Source organism: Coregonus clupeaformis, unplaced genomic scaffold (assembly GCF_020615455.1).
Source record: "Coregonus clupeaformis isolate EN_2021a unplaced genomic scaffold, ASM2061545v1 scaf1923, whole genome shotgun sequence".
Lineage (NCBI taxonomy): Eukaryota > Metazoa > Chordata > Actinopteri > Salmoniformes > Salmonidae > Coregonus > Coregonus clupeaformis.
The window spans coordinates 77,501-92,500 of NW_025535377.1; the positions used below are offsets into that span (position 1 = coordinate 77,501).

The window sequence follows — 15,000 nt, forward strand, 5'->3', positions numbered from 1 at the left end:
GGATGTAGATAGGGATTTGGACTTGTGGTTTTACTTAATTCTCCGTGACTGGCCAATGATTATAACAGTGATTCTGATCCAACCATTAATTCATACATTGTGCCCCTGACCTGAGAGGATGGAAGTTCAACATGTAGCTAGATGTAGAAGGCTAATGTTAACTAGCTGGCTAATTGTTGTCCATGAAAGGAAGTTAGGCTAGCGAGCAAGTATTTTAACCTATAGCACGGGCACACACACACGCATGCACACGCACACGCACACACACACACACACACACATAAATCACTACCATGGACAGCCACATGATATTTAGCTTATGTTGATTGGACTAAATGGTTTTTTGTATATTTTAGTTTCAACTGTATTAGACTAAGCAGAGGTGATTAGATGATGTTGAAATGTTGAAGTTGAAATGGTTCTGGAATAGTGGGAGGCAGCTCCTGTTTTCTTTGCGACATGCGGTAACTCTCCGTGGTACTAAATCAATAGTTGTTTAGCTGCTCCGGAAACATTACCTTACTTGACCGTAGCTGTAGGTCATGTAACTGTTTGTTACATGCAATATGCTTTGCGGACTTCAATGGACAGATGGTGCTCTCTGGTTTTGGGATGAAACAAAGGTGTGGTTGAATTTATTCTTCCCACTGTGTCTTCTTATTGTCTCGGCATTAGGGCTATATATCTCGGTGGCAAGACATATGAACTGACAGGTTATACAGCAAACAACACAATTATCACAACACACAGGTTCTGTTGAATCACTCTACATTTTAGTCATTGTAGCAGACGCTCTTATCCAGAGCGACTTACAGTTAGTGAGAGTGCATAAATTTTTCATGCTGGCCCCCCGTGGGAATCGAACCCACAACCCCTGGCGTTGCAAGCGCCATGCTCTACCAACTGAGCTACAGGAGACTCCAGGTGCCCGAGGAAGGGGAGAGGAGGCAGAGCGCGGGGAGCTTTCCTGAATAACTGGGCATGTGAGCATGTTGGTGGCCGCATTAATTATAGGACGACTTGGGAGACTGAAGATCCACGACAGACAGCACATCTCAGTGTCAGAAGAAGACCATATTTTCCTAACGCCCGATAGGTCTACAGTCTGACAAAATACACAATATTAGTGGCCTACTACCTGTCGACTACCTGTCGAGAACACATCCAAACTGATCCAAATGGCCTAGGGGGTATTTTGGCATTAACAGGCATTCGAAACAGGACATTTAGGCGGTTATTCAAATTACATCACTGCAGTTTACAGCTCTAGACAATAGTGCTAGTCACTTGATAACAATGATACATTTATTGCTTTGATAAGTTCCTTTCCTGAGGATGGCTCACCCCTCACAGTTCTGGGGGACTTCAACCTCCCTTCGTCTAACTTTGACTCATTTCTCTCTGCCTCCTTCTTTCCACTCCTCTCCTCTTTGACCTCACCCCCTCTCACCGTCCCCCCTACTCACAAGGCAGGCAATACGCTTGACCTCATCTTTACTAGATGCTGTTCTTCTACTAATCTCACTGCAACTCCCCTCCATGTCTCCGACCACTACTTTGTATCCTTTTCTCTCTCGCTCTCCTCCAACATTACTCACTCTGCCCCCTACTCAGATGGTAATGTGCCGTCGCAACCTTCGCTTCTCTCTCTCCCGCTACTCTCTCCTCTTCCATCCTATCATCTCTTCCCTCTTGCTCGAATCCTTCTCCCTCCAATCTCCTGATTCTGCCTCCCTCAACCCTCCTCTCCTCCCTTTCTGCATCCTTTGACTCTCTATGTCCCCTATCCTCCCGGCCGGCTCGGTCCTCCCCCTCCAGCTCCGTGGCTTGATGACTCATTGCGAGCTCCACAGAACAGGGCTCCGGGCAGCCGAGCGGAAATGGAGGAAAACTAGACTCCCCTGCGGACCTGGCATCTTTTCACTCCCTCCTCTCTACATTTTCTTCATCTGTTTCTGCTGCTAAGGCCACTTTCTACCACTCTAAATTCCAAGCATCTGCCTCTAACCCTAGGAAGCTCTTTGCCACCTTCTCCTCCCTGCTGAATCCTCCTCCCCCCCCCCCCCCCCCTTCTCCCTCTCTGTGGATGACTTCGTCAACCATTTTGAAAAGAAGGTTGACGACATCCAATCCTCGTTTGTTAAGTCAAATGACACTGCTGGTTCTGCTCACACTGCCCTACCCTATGCTTTGACTTCTTTCTCCCCTCTCTCTCCAGATAAAATTCTTGCGACTTGTGACGGCGCGGCCGCCCAACAACCTGCCCGCTTGACCCTATCTCCCTCCTCTCTCTTCTCCAGACCATCTCCGGTGACCTTCTCTCCTTACCTCACCTCGCTGATCAACTCATCCTTGACCGCTGGCTATGTCCCTTCTGTCTTCAAGAGAGCGAGAGTTGCACCCCTTCTCAAAAAACCAACACTCGATCCCTCTGATGTCAACAACTACAGACCAGTATCCCTTCTTTCTTTTCTCTCCAAAACTATTGAGCGTGCCGTCTTTAGCCAACTCTCTTGCTATCTCTCTCAGAATGACCTTTCTTGATCCAAACCAGTCAGGTTTCAAGACTGGTCATTCAACTGAGACTGCTCTTCTCTGTGTCACGGAGGCTCTCCGCACTGCTAAAGCTAACTCTCTCTCCTCTGCTCTTGTCCTTCTAGACCTGTCTGCTGCCTTTGATACTGTGAACCATCAGATCCTCCTCTCCACCCTCTCCGAGCTGGGCATCTCCGGCGCGGCTCACTCTTGGATTGTGTCCTACCTTACTGGTCGCTAATACCAAGTGGCGTGGCGAGAAGCTGTCTCCGCACCACGTGCTCTCACCACTGGTGTCCCCCAGGGCTCAGTTCTAGGCCCTCTCCTATTCTCGCTATACACCAAGACACTTGGCTCTGTCATATCCTCACATGGCCTCTCCTATCATTGCTACGAGACGGCACACAATTAATCTTCTCCTTTCCCCCTTCTGATGACCAGGTGGCGAATCGCATCTCTGCATGTCTGGCAGACATATCAGTATGGATGACTGGATCACCACCTCAAGCTGAACCTTGGCAAGACGGAGCTGCTCTTCCTCCCGGGAAGGACTGCCCGCTCCATGATCTTGCCATCACGGTTGGACAACTCCGTTGTGTCCTCCTCCCAGAGTGCGAAGAGCCTTGGCGTGACCCTGGACCACACCCTGTCGTTCTCCGCTAACATCAAGGCGGTGACCCGATCCTGTAGGTTCATGCTCTACAACATTCGGAGAGTACGACCCTGCCTTACACAGGAAGCGGCACAGGTCCTAATCCAGGCACTTGTCATCTCCCGTCTGGATTACTGCAACTCGCTGTTGGCTGGGCTCCCTGCCTGTGCCATTAAACCCCTACAACTCATCCAGAATGCCGCAGCCCGTCTGGTGTTCAACCTTCCCAAGTCTCTCTCACGTCACCCCGCTCCTCCGCACACTCCACTGGCTTCCAGTTGAAGCTCGCATCTGCTACAAGACCATGGTGCTTGCCTACGGAGCTGTGAGGGGAACGGCACCTCCGTACCTTCAGGCTCTGATCAGTCCCTACACCCAAACGAGGGCATTGCGTTCATCCACCTCTGGCCTGCTGGCTCCCTACATCTGCGGAAGCACAGTTCCCGCTCAGCCCAGTCAAAACTGTTCGCTGCTCTGGCACCCCAATGGTGGAACAAGCTCCTCACGACGCCAGGAAAGCGGAGTCACTCACCACCTTCCGGAGACATTTGAAACCCCACCTCTTTAAGGAATACCTGGGATAGGATAAAGTAATCCTTCACCCCCCACCCCCCCCACCCACTTACCCCATCCCACCCCCCCACCCCCCCGAAAAAAACAAACATTGTAAAGTGGTTATCCCACTGGCTATAAGATGAATGCACCAATTTGTAAGTCGCTTCTGGATAAGAGCGTCTGCTAAATGATGTAAATGTAAATGTAAATGTACATTCCCATTGCACTGTGTTGTTGTAGCCCGGTAGAATCATGTTATTGTCTAACAACTAAACGTAGACCTAATCAATAGCGGAGCTTTGTGTGCCCAGGGACTGCAGAGCGCAGCCTGGAGGAACTCACAGATCTGCCGTTTCATCATCTGTTCACTCATTTTCTTTCACTTTGACAGGTAGGCCTACATACATATCATATTTAGCTAATGAATGGCCTAATATCTAGCTAATATTTAGCTTCTTATTTCGGCGACACATTTCTAGCCTCTCTCTTCCAGCTGTTACGGTGCGTAATTGGCTATAGGCTACGCAAGGCTTTCGCTAGTCCTCTTCTTGTGAAATCTATAGGCTACAATAGCTATACAACATTTATTTTTAGCATTTGTTTTACTAGGCCCAATAGCCTATTCTATTTGTTTTACTAGGCCCAATAGCCTATTCCATTTGTTTTACTAGGCCCAATAGCCTATTCCATTTGTTTTACTAGGCCCAATAGCCTATTCTATTTGTTTTACTAGGCCCAATAGCCTATTCCATTTGTTTTACTAGGCCCAACAGCCTATTCCATTTGTTTTTACTAGGCCCAATAGCCTATTCCATTTGTTTTACTAGGCCCAATAGCCTATTCCATTTGTTTTACTAGGCCCAATAGCCTATTCCATTTGTTTTACTAGGCCCAATGAGCTTATTCTATTTGTTTTACTAGGCCCAATAGCCTACTATATTGGCCCATTCGAGGAGAGAAGCCAGCTTGCTCTTGCTAATTGCTGAATGTATAAAAAATCTGAGGAGAGAGAGTGTTGGTGTGATCCCTTTGGCCGATGATGATGATGATGCATTGATGCATTGCAGATGGTTGGACAGACAGAGAGATGAGCACCAGGAAAATTAAGACCCAAAGGAATTGACTACCATTAGAAAACATGGAAATCTCAAACCACTTGAGCAACAACAAGGCAAACAATGACTTGCTGTAAAAGATGTGCAGGCTTCAGAGTGTTTGTTGTTGAAATGCTACATTTAAATACGTTTCAATATTATTTTTCATTACATTTACATTGAAGTATTATTTGCAGTTGTCACTATAGCTAGGTTTCCATCCAATTGGCAACATATATTCATGCAAATATTCTAAAATCTGCTTAAAACAATATGCGCATTTCCCCACCAGAGATGTTTCCATCAAATTGACTTGTTGCAGATAAAATGCTGTGCGTGATGACGTAATGCAGATAAAAATACAATTTGGCGGTTAAATCCCCATCTACCGAATAAAAATACAAGTTAAATGGGTTTCCATTTCAACTCTACTGATGGTTTTATACAATGAGTGGTGCCCACTCCGTATTGGCAGGTGCGCTCGCTGATTCAGCTCGCTGATTCTGGATCTACATGATGACATTATTATGGAATTATTTTGATTTGTTCATTTATAACTTATTTCATCTGTAGCCTAATAAACTGCATGGTTCATAGCGGGAGGACCACACAACATGTCATCGTGTGTCACGGATTCAGCCGAGGCTGCCCCTCCTCCTTGCTCGGGCAGGCTTCGGCGTTCGTCGTCCCGGAGTACTAGCTGCTACCGATCTATGTTTCTGGGTTTGTCTTGTTTGGTCTTGATTGTGTACACCTGTTTCCCATTATTGTTGTATTGTATTTCCCTATATAACCCTCTGTCTTTCATTGTGTGTGATTGTTTTCGTCATTTCGGCAGTAGTTTATTGTGCGGGTTATTTTCCTCCCTGTTTGGAGGTTGTTTTGTACTCTGGTTACTTTGTTAGTAAAGTATCGTTTCCAGTAGCTCGGTGTCCTGCGTTTGACTTCGCCTACCGCGTTCACGTCGCACATGACATCGTGTGACTCCAACTTTACTTCCATATGATCATTATAATATCAATATTTGCGCATAAAAGCGTTTCCACCAACATTTCTTGCATAATGCATTTTACCGACGTAAAGATCCCTCCTTGTCTATTTTGTCCTGTGTGTGTCTGTCTGTGTGTGTCTGTCTGTGTGAGTCTGTCTGTGTGTGTCTGTCTGTGTGAGTCTGTCTGTGTGTGTCTGTCTGTGTGTGTCTGTCTGTGTGTGTCTGTCTGTGTGAGTCTGTCTGTGTGTGTCTGTCTGTGTGTGTCTGTCTGTGTGTCTGTCTGTGTGTGTCTGTCTGTGTGTGTCTGTCTGTGTGTGTCTTGTCTGTCTGTGTGTGTGTCTGTCTGTGTGTGTCTGTCTGTGTGTGTCTGTATGTCTGTCTGTGTCTGTCTGTGTGTGTGTCTGTCTGTGTGTGTCTGTCTGTGTGTGTCTTGTGTGTCTGTCTGTGTGTGTCTGTTTGTGTCTGTCTGTCTGTGTGTGTCTGTCTGTCTGTGTGTGTCTTGTCTGTCTGTGTGTGTGTCTGTCTGTGTGTGTCTGTCTGTGTGTGTCTGTCTGTGTGTGTCTGTCTGTCTGTCTGTGTCTGTCTGTGTGTGTCTGTCTGTGTGTGTCTGTCTGTCTGTGTGTGTGTCTGTCTGTGTGTGTCTGTCTGTGTGTGTCTGTCTGTGTGTGTCTGTCTGTGTGTGTCTGTCTGTCTGTGTGTGTCTGTCTGTGTGTGTCTGTCTGTCTGTCTGTGTCTGTCTGTGTGTGTCTGTCTGTGTGTGTCTGTCTGTCTGTGTGTGTGTCTGTCTGTGTGTGTCTGTCTGTGTGTGTCTGTCTGTGTGTGTCTGTCTGTCTGTGTCTGTGTGTGTGTCTGTCTGTGTGTGTCTGTCTGTGTGTGTCTGTCTGTGTGTGTCTGTCTGTGTGTGTCTGTCTGTGTGTGTCTGTCTGTGTGTGTCTGTACCTTGTGTCCACTGTGTCCCTTGGGACCAGGAGGTCCTTCTGTCTCCAGACACTTCACCTGGTAGCACTAACATGGGAGAGACAGAGACATCTAGTATCAATCAATCAATCAGAAAGGGAGAGACAGACACATCTAGTATCAATCAATCAATCAATCAGCCAGGGAGAGACAGAGATATCCAGTATCAATCAATCAATCAATCAGACATGGAGAAACAGATATATCTAGTATCAATCAATCAATCAGAAAGGGAGAAACAGAAACATCTAATATCAATCAATCAGCCAGGGAGAGACAGAGATATCTAGTATCAATCAATCAATCAATCAGCCAGGGATAAACAGAGACATCCAGTATCAATCAATCAATCAATCAATAAATATCAAACCTCTACTGTACATATATACATATATATACATACACTACATGACCAAAAGTATGTGAACACCTGCTTGTCGAACGTCTCATTCCAAAATCATGGGCATTAATATGGAGTTGGTCCCCCTTTGCTGCTATAACAGCCTCCACTCTTCTGGGAAGGCTTTCACACTAGATGTTGGAACATTGCTGCGGGGGACTTGCTTCCATTCAGCCACAAGAGCATTAGTGAGGTCGGGCACTGATGTTGGGCGATTTGGACCTGGCTCACAGTCTGCGTTCCAATTCATTCCAAAGGTGTTTGATGGGGTTGAGATCAGGGCTCTGTGAAGGCCAGTCAAGTTCTTCCACACCGATCCCGACAAACAATTTCTGTATGGACCTCGCTTTCTGCACAGGGGCATTATCATGCTGAAACAGGAAATGGCCTTCCCCAAACTGTTGCCACAAAGTTGGAAGCACAGAATTGTGTAGAATGTAATTGTATGCTGTAGCGTTAAGATTTCTCTTCACTGGAAATAAGGGCCGAGCCGAACCATGAAAAACAGCCCCAGGACATTATTGCTCTTCCACCAAACTTTACAGTTGGCACTATGCATTCGGGCAGGTAGCGTTCTCTGGCATCCGCCAATCCCAGATTCGTCCGTCGGACTGCCAGATGATGAAGCGTGATTCATCACTCCAGAGAACGCGTTTCCACTGCTCCAGAGTCCAATGGTGGCGAGCTTTACACCACTCCAGCCGACGCTTGGCATTGCGCATGGTGATCTTAGGCTTGTGTGCGGCTGCTCGGCCATGGAAACCCATTTCATGAAGCTCCCGACGAACAGTTCTTATGCTGACGTTGCTTCCAGAGGCAGTTTGGAACTCGGTAGTGAATGTTGCAACCGAGGACATACGATTTTTACACGCTACGTGCTTCAGGACTCTGCGGTCCCGTTCTGTGAGCTTGTGTGGCCTACCACTTCGCGGCTGAGCCGTTGTTGCTCCTAGACGTTTCCACTTCCCAATAACAGCACTTACAGTTGACCGGGGCAGCTCTAGCAGGGCAGCAATTTGACGAACTGACTTAATGGAAAGGTGGCATCCTATGACGGTGCCAAGTTGAAAGTCTCTGAGCTCTTCAGTAAGGCCATTCGACTGCCAATGTTTGTCTATGGAGATTGCACGGCTGTGTGCTTGATTTTATACACCTGTCAGCAACGGGTATGGCTGAAATAGCCGAATCCACTAATTTCAAGGGCTGTCCGCATACTTTTGTATATATAGTGTATATATAGTGTATATATAGTGTATATATAGTGTATATATAGTGTATATATCATGGTATATCCTCAGGTATATTACACTGGTACGGTGATTCTAGGTAATGTGGATATTGTTGCTCTCAGTCTCACCTCCTGATAGGCCAGATGGGTCTGGAAAAAGACAAGATGAAGAGTTTGAATATAAAACTAGTACATCATCATCACAGTGTGTTAGTGTGTGTGTCAGTGTGTGTGTTAGTGTGTGTGTGTTAGTGTGTGTGGTAGTGTGTGTGTGTTAGTGTGTGTGTGTGTTAGTGTGTATGTGTGTTAGTGTGTGTTAGTGTGTGTTTGTTAGTGTGTGTTAGTGTGTGTGTTAGTGTGTGTATGTTAGTGTGTGTTAGTGTGTGTGTTAGTGTGTGTGTGTTAGTGTGTGTGTGTGTTAGTGTGTATGTGTGTTAGTGTGTGTTAGTGTGTGTGTTAGTGTGTGTTAGTGTGTGTGTTAGTGTGTGTGTGTGTTAGTGTGTGTGTGTGTTAGTGTGTATGTGTGTTAGTGTGTGTTAGTGTGTGTATTAGTGTGTGTGTGTGTGTCAGTGTGTGTGTGTTAGTGTGTGTGTGTGTGTTCGTGTGTGTGTGTGTCTCAGTGTGTGTGTGTGTTAGTGTGTGTGTGTGTTCGTCTGTATGTGTGTTAGTGTGTGTGTGTTAGTGTGTGTGTGTGTTAGTGTGTGTGTGTGTTAGTGTGTGTGTGTCAGTGTGTGTATGTTAGTCTGTGTGTGTGTTCGTGTATGTGTGTGTGTCAGTGTGTGTGTGTTAGTGTGTGTGTGTGTGTGTTCGTGTGTATGTGTGTTAGTGTGTGTGTGTCAGTGTGTGTGTGTTAGTGTGTGTGTGTTAGTGTGTGTGTTAGTGTGTATGTGTATGTGTGTTAGTGTGTGTTACTGTGTGTGTCAGTGTGTGTGTGTGTGTGTTTTAGTGTGTGTGTGTTAGTATGTGTGTGCGTGTTAGTGTGTGTGTGGTAGTGTGTGTGTGTTAGTGTTGTGTGTGTGTTAGTGTGTGTGTGTGTCAGTGTGTGTGTGTGTTAGTGTGTGTGTGTTAGTGTGTGTGTTAGTGTGTATGTGTTAGTGTGTGTGTGTTAGTGTGTGTGTGTTAGTGTGTGTGTGTGTTAGTGTGTGTGTGTTACTGTGTGTGTCAGTGTGTGTGTGTGTGTTTTAGTGTGTGTGTGTTAGTATGTGTGTGCGTGTTAGTGTGTGTGTTAGTGTGTGTGTGTGTTCGTGTGTATGTGTGTTAGTGTGTGTGTGTCAGTGTGTGTGTGTGTGTTAGTGTGTGTGTGTTAGTGTGTGTGTTAGTGTGTATGTGTATGTGTGTTAGTGTGTGTTACTGTGTGTGTCAGTGTGTGTGTGTGTGTTTTAGTGTGTGTGTGTGTTAGTATGTGTGTGCGTGTTAGTGTGTGTGTGCGTGTTAGTGTGTGTGTTAGTGTATGTGTGTGTTAGTGTGTGTGTGTTAGTGTGTGTGTTAGTGTGTGTGTGTTAGTGTGTGTGTGTGTGTGTGTTAGTGTGTGTGTGTTAGTGTGTGTGTGTTAGTGTGTGTGTGTTAGTGTGTGTGTGTGTGTTAGTGTGTGTGTGTGTTAGTGTGTGTGTGTGTGTGTGTGTGTGTGTGTGTTAGTGTGTGTGTGTGTTAGTGTGTGTGTGTGTTAGTGTGTGTGTGTGTTAGTGTGTGTGTGTGTGTGTGTGTTAGTGTGTGTGTGTGTGTTAGTGTGTGTGTGTGTGTTAGTGTGTGTGTGTGTGTTAGTGTGTGTGTGTGTTAGTGTGTGTGTGTGTGTTAGTGTGTGTGTGTGTGTTACCATGGTCTTGATGATGCGGTCTATAGTGTCTTGCTGTATAACAGCGTTGTTGCCACTGAGATCGACAGCCAGGAAGTCTCTTCTGTAGACGTTGGCCGGAGAGTTAGCGATCTCCCTCAGACCCGTCTCGTCCACGTTCTTCGTTGCTGCGACCACAAACATTCTGATGCCCTCGTCGCGCGCCCGCTCTGCCGTCACCTTCACCCCGCCGCAGGGGTTTCCTGTCACGTGACCATCGGTGATGATGACAGCGATCGCAGCGCGCTCCGGGGGTCGGAAGGCGAGCGTGTAATTTCCTGTGTCATGTTGGCGAGAGCGCAGTCGATGTAGGTTCCCTTACCAAGATACCGGACACCCTCACCCCCTGAAACAACAAGAACAGTTACTGTATACCCCTCACTTCCTGAAACAACAGTTACTATAGTACCCCTCACTTCCTGAAACAACAAGAACAGTTACTGTGTACCCTCACCTCCTGAAACAACAGTTAATATATACCCCTCACTTCCTGAAACAACCGTTACTGTATACCCTGACTTCCTGAAACAACCGTTACTGTATACCCTCACTTCCTGAAACAACAGTTACTGTATACCCCCTCACTTCCTGAAACAACAGTTACTGTATACCCCTCACTTCCTGAAACAACCGTTACTGTATACCCCTGACTTCCTGAAACAACCGTTACTGTATACCCCTCACTTCCTGAAACAACAGTTACTGTATACCCCTCACTTCCTGAAACAACAGTTACTGTATGCCCCTCACTTCCTGAAACAACCGTTACTGTATACCCCTCACTTCCTGAAACAACAAGAACAGTTACTGTATACCCCTCACCTCCTGAAACAACAGTTAATATATACCCCTCACTTCCTGAAACAACCGTTACTGCATACCCCTGACTTCCTGAAACAACCGTTACTGTATACCCCTCACTTCCCTGAAACAACAGTTACGTATACCCCTCACTTCCTGAAACAACCGGTACTGTATACCCTCACTTCCTGAAACAACCGTTACCGTGTACCCTCACCTCCTGAAACAACAGTTACTGTATACCCCTCACTTCCTGAAACAACCCGTTACCGTATACCCCTCACTTCCTGAAACAACCGTTACTGTGTACCCCCTCACTTCCTGGAACAACCGTTACTGTATACCCCTCACTTCCTGAAACAACCGTTACTGTATACCCCTCACTTCCTGAAACAACAGTTACTGTATACCCCTCACTTCCTGAAACAACAGTTACTGTATACCCCTCACTTCCTGAAACAACAGTTACTGTATACCCTCACTTCCTGAAACAACCGTTACTGTATACCCCTCACTTCCTGAAACAACCGTTACTGTGTACCCCTCACCTCCTGAAACAACAGTTACTGTATACCCTCACTTCCTGAAACAACCGTTACTGTGTACCCCTCACCTCCTGGAAACAACAGTTGCTGTGTACCCTCACTTCCTGAAACAACCGTTACTGTGTACCCTCACTTCCTGAAACAACAGTTACTGTGTACCCTCACTTCCTGAAACAACCGTTACTGTATACCCTCACTTCCTGAAACAACCGTTACTGTGTACCCCCCTCACTTCCTGAAACAACAGTTACTGTATACCCCTCACTTCCTGAAACAACAGTTACTGTATACCCCTCACTTCCTGAAACAACAGTTACTGTATACCCCTCACTTCCTGAAACAACCGTTACTGTATACCCCTGACTTCCTGAAACAACCGTTACTGTATACCCCTCACTTCCTGAAACAACAGTTACTGTATACCCCTCACTTCCTGAAACAACAGTTACTGTATGCCCCTCACTTCCTGAAACAACCGTTACTGTATACCCCTCACTTCCTGAAACAACAAGAACAGTTACTGTATACCCCTCACCTCCTGAAACAACAGTTAATATATACCCCTCACTTCCTGAAACAACCGTTACTGTATACCCCTGACTTCCTGAAACAACCGTTACTGTATACCCCTCACTTCCTGAAACAACAGTTACTGTATACCCCTCACTTCCTGAAACAACCGTTACTGTATACCCCTCACTTCCTGAAACAACCGTTACTGTGTACCCCTCACCTCCTGAAACAACAGTTACTGTATACCCCTCACTTCCTGAAACAACCGTTACTGTATACCCCTCACTTCCTGAAACAACCGTTACTGTGTACCCCTCACTTCCTGAAACAACCGTTACTGGTATACCCTCACTTCCTGAAACAACCGTTACTGTATACCCTCACTTCCTGAAACAACAGTTACTGTATACCCCTCACTTCCTGAAACAACAGTTACTGTATACCCCTCACTTCCTGAAACAACAGTTACTGTATACCCTCACTTCCTGAAACAACCGTTACTGTATACCCCTCACTTCCTGAAACAACCCGTTACTGTGTACCCCTCACCTCCTGAAACAACAGTTACCGTATACCCCTCACTTCCTGAAACAACCGTTACTGTGTACCCCTCACCTCCTGAAACAACAGTTACTGTGTACCCCTCACTTCCCTGAAACAACCGTTACTGTGTACCCCTCACTTCCTGAAACAACAGTTACTGTGTACCCTCACTTCCTGAAACAACACGTTACTGTATACCCTCACTTCCTGAAACAACCGTTACTGTGTACCCTCACTTCCTGAAACAACAGTTACTGTATACCCCTCACTTCCTGAAACAACCGTTACATTGTATACCCTCACTTCCTGAAACAACCGTTACATTGTGTACCCCTCACCTCCTGAAACAACAGTTACTGTATACCCCTGACTTCCTGAAACAACCGTTACTGTGTACCCCTCACTTCCTGAAACAACAGTTACTGTGTACCCCTCACTTCCTGAAACAACCGTTACTGTATACCCCTCACTTCCTGAAACAACAGTTACTGTATACCCCTCACTTCCTGAAACAACCGTTACTGTATACCCCTCACTTCCTGAAACAACCGTTACTGTGTACCCTCACCTCCTGAAACAACAGTTACTGTATACCCCTCACTTCCTGAAACAACCGTTACTGTATACCCTCACTTCCTGAAACAACCGTTACTGTGGTACCCTCACTTCCTGAAACAACCGTTACTGTATACCCTCACTTCCTGAAACAACCGTTACTGTATACCCCTCACTTCCTGAAACAACAGTTACTGTATACCCTCACTTCCTGAAACAACAGTTACTGTATACCCCTCACTTCCTGAAACAACAGTTACTGTATACCCCTCACTTCCTGAAACAACCGTTACTGTATACCCCTCACTTCCTGAAACAACCGCTACTGTGTACCCCTCACCTCCTGAAACAACAGTTACTGTATACCCCTCACTTCCTGAAACAACCGTTACGTGTACCCTCACCTCCTGAAACAACAGTTACTGTGTACCCCTCACTTCCCTGGAACAACCCGTTACTGTGTACCCTCACTTCCTGAAACAACAGTTACTGTGTACCCCTCACTTCCTGAAACAACCGTTACTGTATACCCCTCACTTCCCTGAAACAACCGTTACTGTGTACCCCTCACTTCCTGAAACAACAGTTACTGTATACCCTCACTTCCTGAAACAACCGTTACTGTATACCCTCACTTCCTGAAACAACCGTTACTGTGTACCCTCACCTCCTGAAACAACAGTTACTGTATACCCTGACTTCCTGAAACAACCGTTACTGTGTACCCTCACTTCCTGAAACAACAGTTACTGTGTACCCCTCACTTCCTGAAACAACCGTTACTGTATACCCCCTCACTTCCTGAAACAACCGTTACTGCCATACCCTCACTTCCTGAAACAACAGTTACTGTATACCCTCACTTCCTGAAACAACCCAGGTTACTGTATACCCTCACTTCCTGAAACAACAGTTACTGTATACCCTCACTTCCTGAAACAACCGTTACTGTATACCCTCACTTCCTGAAACAACCGTTACTGTGTAAACCCCTCACTTCCTGAAACAACCGTTACTGTGTACCCCTCACCTCCTGAAACAACCGTTACTTGTGTACCCCTCACTTCCTGAAACAACCGTTACTTGTACCCTCACTTCCTGAAACAACCGTTACGTGTGCCCCTCACCTCCTGAAACAACAGTTACTGTATACCCCTCACTTCCTGAAACAACCGTTACTGTATACCCTCACTTCCTGAAACAACCGTTACTGTGTACCCTCACTTCCTGAAACAACCGTTACTGTGTACCCTCACCTCCTGAAACAACCGTTACTGTGTACCCCTCACTTCCTGAAACAACCGTTACTGTGTCCCTCACTTCCTGAAACAACCGTTACTGTGTACCCCTCACCTCCTGAAACAACAGTTACTGTATACCCCTCACTTCCTGAAACAACCGTTACTGTGTACCCCTCACTTCCTGAAACAACAACAACAGTGGATGTAGGTTCAACCCGTATGAAACTGTCTTTAATGTTGTGCTCCATGTTGGTTCAACCTGTATAAAGCTGTCTTTACAATGTTGTGCTCCATGTACTGTAGGTTCAACCTGCATGAAGCTGTCTTTAATGCTGTGCTCCATGCAGGTTCATCCTGTATAAAGCTGTCTTTAATGCTGTGCTCCATGCAGGTTCATCCTGTATAAAGCTGTCTTTAATGCTGTGCTCCATGCAGGGTGAAATCCTACATTTAATGAAAACCAAAATGGTGTAAAGGATAAGAGCAATCAATCTATGTTGATTGCTAATATGTGTGTAGTGTGTGTCTGTGTGTGTGTGTGTATGCGTGTGTATGCGTG

The 15,000-nt window shown here is 46.1% G+C and overlaps 1 pseudogene; it reads right to left on the reverse strand.

Moving 5' to 3' along the window:
* Nucleotides 1–14,023, reverse strand: part of LOC123487948 — a 42,434-nt pseudogene extending 28,411 nt beyond the window's left edge.
* Between the last annotated feature and the right edge of the window lie 977 nt (nt 14,024–15,000).